The sequence below is a fragment of the Balaenoptera physalus genome (assembly GCF_965194825.1).
Source record: "Balaenoptera physalus genome assembly, chromosome: 9".
NCBI lineage: Eukaryota > Metazoa > Chordata > Mammalia > Artiodactyla > Balaenopteridae > Balaenoptera > Balaenoptera physalus.
In genome coordinates, this window is record NC_138888.1 from 100,040,557 (window position 1) to 100,051,230 (window position 10,674).

Here is a 10,674-nt window from a genome sequence, read left to right on the forward strand (position 1 = left end):
TTTTGTGTTTATCTAGTGCAAGAGTTGTTACCTAAGATTCTGTGAAAACTTAGACATTTCAAGCTAAACTTTTTGTGCTTGTGTGTATTTGAGAAGAAGAAACCTAAACTTTCTTCAGATTCTCAAGGGAGTTTCTGGCACATTAACTGTTTATGAAACCCAGAACACTAGTTACACAAGTGGGTTCAGTGAAAATTCATCAACTTGTGTGCTTAAGTCATGTTATACTTTAAAAGATATTTTACAACTTTAGGAGCCATTGTTTTTGTGTTCCCAAACTTAAATAATAAACCCTCACCATGTGCTGAGATAAATATGTGGTAAAGGTTATTAAAGCCTTTTGAGGATCAAATTCTCGAATGGTAAAGTATGAGGAACTCCCCTTGGGTTGTTGAGAAACCTACTATAAAAACTACTATGAAATTAAAACTTTCTGAAACTTGATCCCTGCTTCCAAAACCCACCCATGCTGCTTCTTACTACTTCTTCCTCCACAGCTGGTCAAGTGATGTTTGGACTCTTTAATGCACTGCCTGAGGAAGAGGATTAGGTGCTTATTCTCACTCTCCCACAAGAAAGGAAAAGGAACTTGGAAAAATAAAGATCATGAAAGATATGCATGCTTTAGATTTGTATTATAGCACCAAGGCTGTGCTGGTTATCTATCTCTTGTCTCTCACCTTCCGATTCCACTTGTTTTCCTGCTCTGCGAAAGTGAACCTGGGCCTTTGAAATATTTTCCCTCTGCCACTTGAGCCTGAAGCTTTGTGAGTAGAAGGTGCTAGGGAGACATTCCAGGAGGAAAAGGGCTTTGCTTCCTAGTTTCAGGGTGTTCACCCAGCAGGGCTGGGTCGGGGCTTCTCAGGACCCAGGCTCACGCGGCATCCATCCCGGGCAGGGCCTGGGGGTCAGCGCACTCAGCGGCCAGCAGCTTCCTCCAGCCCCACCCCTGTGGTGTATGCACACGCACATACACACACACACACACACACACACTGCTTTTGTAGCAGAGCGCCTGACTCATCAGGGTTCAGCTCCTGCTGATGGCGGTGCGTGGCACCCAGCAGCCAGCTGCATCCTGGATGGCCCCGCGTGGGGTTCTGGGTGGAGGTCCTCCTCTGAGATGCTTCCCCGTGAACAGCTCTCCCTGGCTCTCTGGAGGGTGGATAGCCAGCAAGTCCTGCCCATGGGACCCCACTGGGACATCCCTGCTACCCACGAGCCGGGGCAGTGAGCCCTTGCAACAGGGTCTGTGTCTGAGCCTGGGGTCTCCTCTTGGGGCGCTTCATCCCAGCCCCAGGGACCCTGACTGGTCCTTATGTTGTTATTCCTCTATTCTTCAGAGTTCTTTCCAATTCTTAGTACCCCATCCCTCACGTTCTAATCCCCTGGTGTAATTAATAACTCTTTGTGTTAAACTTACACGGTTTGGGTTTCCCTGGTGGCGCAGTGGTTAAGAATATGCCTGCCAATTCAGGGGACACGGTTTGAGCCCTGGTCCGGGAAGATCCCACATGCTGCAGAGCAGCTAAGCCCATGTGCCACAACGACTGAGCCTGCACTCTAGAGCCCGCAACCCACAACTACTGAGCCCGCGTGCCACAACTACTGAAGCCCACGCGCCTAGAGCCCGTGCTCCGCAGCAAGAGAAGCCACCGCAATGAGAAGCCTGCACACCGCAAGGAAGAGTAACCCCCTCTCGCCGCAACTAGAGAAAGCCCGTGTGCAACAACGAAGACAGAGCGCAGCCAATAAATAAATAAATAAATTTTTAATAAAAGAAAACAAAAAAACCCAAAACTTACACGGTTCAACTTACTGTGTGGTTGTCCTCTCCTCAGTGGACCCAGGCTGTTACAGCCTCAACCTCCACTCAGCTGAGATGTGCTAAAGGAATCTATCAATATGTGAAGAGAATAGTAAGTAGATTACATTAATTCTACAGAACAGTTAATCTGGTTAAACACAGTTGTATGGCTTGCTACCTCTTCTTTACAAAGATTTCAAATACCTGAAGAGTAGAGACGAATCCTTAATTGACAGGAGTTATGCAAACAGGACCAATTTTTGTATGTGTAATTCAGAGAAGCTTGTAAATCAGATATTTGTACAATGGAGTAGCATTGAAAGGTGTGAAGATCACAACTATGGAAAAATATCTGAAAATTCTTATTTAACCAGTCAAATAACTCAAATATGCTTCTTTTCCTTTAAAGTCCAGAGACATCTTAACAACCAAGAGCGTGAGTGGTACGGTGGATGGTAATTGGGGTCATTGCAGCAGTCATTTTCCACTGGTCCACCATTCCCTCTCTGCCTGTGGTTTGTGGGAGTCTGGCCACCTAATACCTCCATCCTCCTCCGCCCCCTCCAAGCCCCACCCTCGGTATGACATGAGCCTGGTGATCAACTGTCCCACCCTCTGACCACGAAGATTGGTGCAAAATGGGCAAAGGACACAAATCTATCTAATGAGTGTGAACCTGAGAACTTGACTGGAATGTTTTGCAAAGAGAAGATCTCTTTCTGCTGGGTTTACTGAACAGTTAGGATGTAACCCTGGATGTGCTGACCCCCATCTCAGCCAGTCCGCAGGGGAAACCTGTCTGATAAACAGGGAAATGGGAAAGCAGAGCCAGAAGATGCAAAAAAAAAAACAAAGAGAGAGAGAGATTGCCGATGACATCATTTGACAACCTGGATCTGACCTCCGGCTGCAGATATCTAAAGTTTTCAGAAACAGGAGATGATGAAAACAGGTCAGTACGAGCTGAGTTCTGTCCCTTGTGGTCCATATAGTCCTGACTGCTGCTGTTACTGCCAGTGGTTTGTCTACCGGAGGCCCTTCGGTCGGTCATAGGCGAGAGTGAGTGAGGTTCAGCCAGGTTTGTATTAAGCACCGACTGTGTACACAGCTCTCTGTGCTAGAGAATGAGCATTGGAATGATCAAATCTGACAAGTGTTCCAGGGGTGCTTGGCATCATTACCAGAGCAGACACTTCTACCCTCAGTGTTCAGTAACAAAGTGTCGCTGCTCTGGATCAGGCAAGCTTCCTTAGAATATTTGGAAAAAACACTTGGCAAAATGGCAAAACACACTTTTTTTTTTTTTAATTTATTTATTTTATTTATCTTTGGCTTCGCTGGGTCTTCGTTGCTGCACGCGCAGGCTTTCTGTAGTTGCGGCGAGCAGGGGCTACTCTTCATTGCGGTGCGCGGGCTTCTCATTGTGGTGGCTTCTCATCGCGGAGCACGGGCTCTAGGCGCACGGGCTTCGGTAGGTGTGCCACGCAGGCTCAGTAGTTGTGGCTCGCAGGCTCTAGAGCACAGGCTCAGTAGTTGTGGCGCACAGGCTTAGCTGCTCCGCGGCATGTGGGATCCTCCTGGACCAGGGCTCGAACCCGTGTCCCCTGCGTTGGCAGGCGGGTTCCCAACCACTGCGCCACCAGGGAAGCCCCAAAACACACTTTTTATGCTGCAATTCTTTTTTCTTTTTTTTGCAATCTCTGATCTATTTTTTCTCACTCTTTTACCAGTTGATGATGGTGGAAATATTGAGATAGAAAGAACCCGCACAAATCCAGGCCAGACTTCAGGCAGACCTGAAGCAGAATAGGGAAGCTGGTGAGAGGCTGAGGTATTCTGCTCCCTTGTCCCCCTCACATTCGTTTAAAGTTTTCACCACTGTCTTTGTTCTTATTTTTTATTTTCAAGACTGCTTGTCACACGCCCCAGATCTGGGAGAGCTTTGTATAAAATATAAAAGCAAATTTTAAAAGAAATGCAAGACGTGACATAGTGACAAAAGCCAGAAAATAGTGCGTTCTAACGGACCTGTCCCTCTTCCTCGGGGTCCTGCTTCGTTTTCTCCAGCTGGGGGGTGACAGCCTGAGGGCCTGGGGTCTGTCAACGTTTCTCACAACCGTGATATTTAAACACAGGCCTGTTTGTGGTGATTTTCTTCCAAGCAGTCTTTTTTGGAAATGCGCCAAAGAGACATTTAATACAAAAGGTCAAGTTTTCTCCCCTGCCTTCCATTCAAAGCAAAATATTATTTCTTTATTTTGTTTATGGAAGGGTTAAGTTTATTATTTTTATCATGCCGCACTAGGTTGCTTCATTACAATCCATAACTAGTGTCTGTATTTTATAGTCTAATCTGTTTTCGGATGTTGACATTTTCTCCTAGATGCTTATCCCTATTTGTTAAATTTCTTTTTTTTTTCTTTTTTCTTTTGTACTTAAAATTCAAAACTCAGTGCCAATCTTTTTTGAAACTCTGTACTTTTTTGTTTTGCTACGAATGTTTTTTAAGAGGGAAATATTCTTAGAGTGGTGGTTACATGACAATCTGGGATTAAATTAATGTTGTTTGCTGTATAATCTTATCTTCTAAATGTATAATTTTAAATAAATCTATCAAAAGATGGATTCATATGAAAGTATTCTAGAACATTACTCATTGTGTTACAATGTACCATATGTTAGCAGTAAACTGTCAGCTCTAAGAAGTACAGTCTCCAAGTGATCTAATCATAAAGCAACATACATTGGGTGTTGTTTATTGGCACTTTGTCCTAGAAGTTAACATTTACTCTTTGTCTCAAAATGAACATTAGACATTACAAAACTAGAACCTGTTTTTCAAATATTCTAAAGTAAGATAACTTACTACCTGTCATTCAGAAGTGAACAGAACACATATCATCTGTTCACAGTCTCTTCTCTCTGCAAAGGACCTCTTTGTTGACAGAGCAGGTGTGCCTACTTTGGGCAAGAACATCAAGATTTCTGTAATTCCTAAGGATGTACCATAGACTCAATGAATGCCTCCCCTCAAAGGCTGTAAAGGGAGAATTTAAGCAATATTTTCACCTGCTGGAAGTTTAAATGTTTGTAAATAGTTAAAAATGCAAATATCTAACAAAATTGAGTTATGGCTGTTCTACAGTTAGTTACACATTATTATTTAGAGCATGTTAATTTTAATCCACATGCTTTCTAATGCCAAAGGGATTTGAAAGTGTTCACAATAAAATATATGCCTTTACAGCAAGGTCCTACTGTATAGCACAGGGACTATATTCAATATCTTGTAATAAGCTATAATGGAAAAGAATCTGAAAAAGAATAGATATACATATATGTATAACTGAATCACTTTGCTGTATACCTGAAACATTGTAAATCAACTACACTTCAATAAAAAAATAAAAATAAAAAAATAAAATCCACTCATATCATAAAGGAAAAAATAAATAAAATAAAACATATGCTATTAAAATTATCAGGATAAAACATCATAATCCAAGAAAGGAGATATTAACATAATTGTACCAGGACAAAAAAGGCTAAAAACAACTAGAATAAATTTTGCCAGGCAAGGCAAAAGACCAAAGCATAATATATTGTATAATGATCAGCCAATGAAAGGAAGTATAATCATTCAAAAGACACAAACATTTTCCAAGCACCTCTAAGATTGATTGCTCAAAATCTGCAGGAGGAAAAATTAAGTATATTACAATCTATAAAAGTTTTACAAAAATACCAAAAATCTATCCTATGACCAGCTTTTACTTAATATCAGTGATAGCCAAGGAATAGATGTTAAGCCTTCCTCTTGTGAAAAAATGTTTTTGAAGCACTAACATATATTTTTAGGTAAATGATATCAATTGGTGTGTAGGTCATACATAGAAAAGATCAGGATAAAATGGTTTTCAAATTGTTCTGAGTGGAATTCTAGAAATTTTGCGCTGGGAACTCCAGGCTGAGCTGGTTGTGCCCTGCAGAACCCCCCCATTCTCCCCACCCTCCCCCATTTCCACAAAAGCAGCTCCACCTTTATACGTGTAAGGCTTCTGCAGATGATCGCACTGAAGGCACAGTTTCCAAGCTAAACAGGGACCATCAAGATGGGTACTCTAGGCCAATCAGGTTCTAGTTCAGGTAGCCTTTATGCAGCGTGTTTCTTCAAGATCACTTACTGATTCTTACAACAACTCTAGGAGGGGGTCATTATTATATCTCTTTTACTGACAACAGGAAACTAAGACTTTGAAAAAAGGCATTTTATGAGTGAAGAAGAGGTGAGGTTCCTGGAAGGCCAGGTCATTGGGATTTTGAAGTCATCAGGGAGAATGACAGGTGTGGCTCTGGAAAGTGGCAGTCTTCAAGAAATGAGGAGAGTGATACATTGACAGCAAGGAGTGGGCAGTAGAATCTGTGGGGAAATTCAGTACTGGAGATTTCTAGGAAAGAGAGAGGGCTGGTGAGGAGCAAGAAGGGCACCTCTTCTCCTAGGAAAGAGAGAGGGACAGTGAGGAGCAAGAAGGTCATCTGTTCTCCCTCCCACATCAGGGGCATGAGAAGGATGGAAGAAAACATGTCCTGGGGGGCCAACCAGCTGTGAGGACAAGATTAAGGAAACCTTCCGGAAGTGCGTTGGGGCCATGGATTTGTACTGATGACTCACCACAAGGTCCAGGGGCATGGAAGAAGGGGAGGTGGAAGATGAAGTCAGAAGTGGGAGGGGCAGAACCATGGGAGCTTCTGCCCGTGGTTGACATAAACAGAAATATGGGCCATGGTGAGATTTTTCTTGATGGGCCCATCAAAGGGGTGGGTATTTAGAAAGGTAAGTTTCTTAAAGGAGAATCCAGCTAAGTAGGGCTTCCACTTGACACCTGCTGATAGGGACATGGACTCTAGAGAGGCGTGGGCTTGCACTGAGTGCCTGGATTCACCCTTAAATTCTGCAAATGAGGCACCAAACTCGCAGAAGGGCTATCTCACCCTACAGTTCTGCATCCACTCCAGCGTGTGGGCTTTTCCCCACACCAGCAAGCAATTCTCCGACACCAGCAGGATGACTCAGTCCTGAGGCTACCCACCTGGGGACACCATCAGGTCCCACAGGTTAAGAGCTAAAAGACTGCCCTCCCCCTGCTTCAAATGCCAATCTCAAGTGCAGGTTGTCACCTGTGCTCCTGACCAACCCAGCTATAGATTGGAGGTTCTGAGGACCCCTCTCTTTGGGTGTGATTAATTTGCTAGAGCAGCTCACAGAACTCAGAGAAATATTTTACTTACTAGATTACTGGAACAGCCAGATGGAAGAGATGCACAGAGCAGGGTGTGGTAAAAGGGCCCAAAGCTTCCATGCCCTCTCTGAATCTCCATGTGTTCACCAACCCGGAAGCTCTCCAAACCCTGTCCTTTTGAATTTTTATGGAGGCACGTCACATAGGCACAATTGATTAGGTCATTGACTATTGGCCATGATTCAACCTCCACCCAGAGGTTGGGGTGGGCAGTGACTGAAAGGTCCAACCCTCCAGTCACATGGCTGGTTTTCCTGGCAACCAGCCCCCATCTTTAGATACTTTTGAAAAGTCACTTCATTGACATAAGCTCAGCTGTAGTTGAAAGGGGTTTGTTATAAATATCAAGACATCTTTATTTCTCTTATCACTTAGGAAATTACAAGGGTTTTAGGACCTCGGTGCCCGAAATGAGGACGAAGACCAAATACATATTTCATATTATAGATCACAATATCACACACCCCAAAGATGGGGGAGGGGGCTCCCATTTGACCCTTTCTAGTAGAGAAATGGAGGCCAGATGGAGGTGTCCTTACTCGGAGCATCATGAACGGTTCCTCTTAACATCTGCCAGGGCAAGCAGTTTTTGAGCTTATAAGTTATAGATCTAGCTGGCAAGACAGTCCTATTTCAAAAACTCCCTGGAAGCAGATTCCTACTGGTCCAGTTTGAGTTTGGATCTAATGGTCTGTGACCAGGACCTGTATGATCCTGTCACATAAAATGGCTTCCAAGAGTCCAGGGATGTGACAGAGAGAGGCAAATGAGGGCATCCTTGTGTGCTGCTGTGCAGACCCCAACAGATGTCCTCTGGGAGTCTGATCAAAAAGAGAGTTTAAAAAGATTTCAGGGCTGAGATCTGTCAACAATAGGTAACAGAAATAGGTAATGTTAAATGACCATGTTTACCTACACGTGTTCCCAGCTTTCTGCCTGCTGTTACTTGATTGGGAGATTTTTTTCTGGCCAAATGCTCAGGCTCTCTCCCTTCCACATCATCCAGAAAGGGATATTTTATTGCTAAAGAGAAATTTCGCCTTTTGCAATGCAGAATTAAGAGACGAGAGACTGGTGAGTGACCTAAATCTTCTGGAGAACTAGCAGCTTTTTGGGAAAAAAAAATCTTTGGGAGTAGCCAGATGGGGTGGAGGTAAAGTAAATGGGAGAGGAAAACAGGATTTTAAGAAACATTTACAAGGACCACATACCGTTTCATTATGTTTAATGACCAAAAGAAAATAATTTCAACCTTTTGAAAATACTTTTGGCCAGTGGAATGTGTTCCTTTCTCGTAACACCAGGCTCAGGCCAGACCAAAAGAACGGAGGCTCAGTGTTGGGCTCCTTTAAAAAGGGATCTTGTGCTGTGACCACTGGAAGTCAAGGCAGAGACATCTTATTTCTGATGGAGATAAAGATGCAGAGTTCGAATGAGAGGTCGTGCTGGAGTAATAAATTTGGAATTTCTATAAATAGACTTAAAAGTAAACCTTGAGACTGAATTAGTTATGCACATACAGAGGGAAAAACAGACTGTGAGAGACCAAGCCTCATAAAAAACTCACAACTGAGAAGCACAGAATGAAGGAGAAAACATAAAAAGTAGAAATATCAAGAACTAGGAGGCTTACGATGAGAGGTGTCAGAGGAAAATGTCCAGGAACAAGGAAGACGCCATATAACATGAGTTTAAAAGAACTCAAGAAATTACCTGGTTCAGCCTCCTGCATGGAAAACATCTACTGAAGCGTCTTTGGCGAGTGTCCTTCTGGCTTCTGGGTGAACATTTCCTGTCACAGGAGCTCCTCTCAAAGACAGTCCCTGCGATAGACTGACTCAATGGCGATGATATTGCCCCCAACAGGGGGGAAATTAATTCTCAAGGGGGAGCCAAAAAATCGTACTCTTCTGGAATCTGTGGTATTAAAATGTCATTGTTGGGGGTGGGAGATGGTGGGCAATGATTAGGAAAAAAAAATGTCTCAGAAGTCTCCTTGATGCAAAATGGTTAAGAAACACAATTTATACTAATCTGAAAATTAAATCCTAGTGGCTTAAAGGAACAACATGTATGTGGCTACAAGTCCTTCATTGGAGAGTGAGGGATGTGATAGTAGTGGTTTCAGGAGTGTCCAAGTTACACCTGGACACAGGCTGGCAAGGCTACACAATTTTGGGACTGGTGCCATTGTGGATCACTTCCTCGATGGGGAGGAGATGCACTGGAGAATCGTGGGCATTTTCTGTCTCTGCCTGGAAGTCACAGCATCTCTTCTGCTCACATTTCATTGGCCAGAACAAGACACAGGCACTGTCTAAACTCAGAAGGACCAGGAAACACATCCAGGGAAGGGACTGACTATTTGGCCAGCATCACTATGTCTGCCACAGAGCTGTCTCTCCTTGTTTGGCATCTTTGAGCAACATATTGCCACTTTATTCCCTCTTCTACAAAAGAGAAAATTAATTATCTCTAAATTCCTTTCACCATTTCTGGCATGAGAAAATCAGCAACACATTTATCAAACTGTCTTTCCTCCTCAAGACTCTGTAATTTGTCAATGACTATTTAAAAGCATCCAATGGGACTGCAGTCCTTAGTGGGGGAGCATGTGGCAGTGACCCCAGACCTAAGTATGAATTCTTCAGTGCAGTCTAATTTTTTTTTTTATCTTGCCACATCATTCTGTGTACAGATACTAAGCTCATAGTCAGCCAAAATCCTGGGCTATTTTTTAGTCTGCGGGAAAGCGAGAAAGTCTTTTCTTGTTTGTTTGTTTGTTTTATTAAGGATTAGAAACTGATGGATAAAATTAATCAATGTATTATCCAAACAATGCACTTCCAATAATAGATTTTTTTAATTTGTTTGTTTGCTCTTTTGTGTAAGAGAAGTTGAAAATAAGGCTAGCAAAGTAATGGCTATTTAAAACAAGTTATAATTTATGGTTCTTAAAAATATTAGTTACATAAGCATTGACCTGTGGTTTGGTGTTTGTTTTGCTGGGCTTTGTTGTAAGTGAAATGCCTTCATGGAGCTATTGAGGCTGACTCAAGCACAAGTGGCTAATCAAGGAGGTGAAACCTCAGTGGCTGAGATTCTCAGCAGCTTTTATTCTCAAGACAGTGTCTCAAGTTTCCTCCTGATTTTAGTGTCAATTATGATTGTACTTCCTGTCTTTTTTTTTAATACCCTTTCCCCACATTTCCCACAGAAATTACAACTCACACAATGAAATGGATCACTGTGAAAGACAGCCAGCTGATAAAAAAAACTACCTTCTAATTTTTTCGATCAAAAAATTCTTACATCCTATAGATTATTATATTAAGTAAAGTAAGTCAGACAGAGAAAGACAAATATCATATGCTATCACTTACATGTGGAATCTAAAAAATGATATAAATAAACTTATTTACAAACAAAAATAGACTCACAGACATAGAAAACAGAGGCGTTATGGTTACCAGAGGGGATAGCGTTGGGGGGGTGGGGGAAGATAAATTAGGAGTTTGGGGTTAACATATACTCTACTATGTATAAAATAAACAACAAAGACCTACT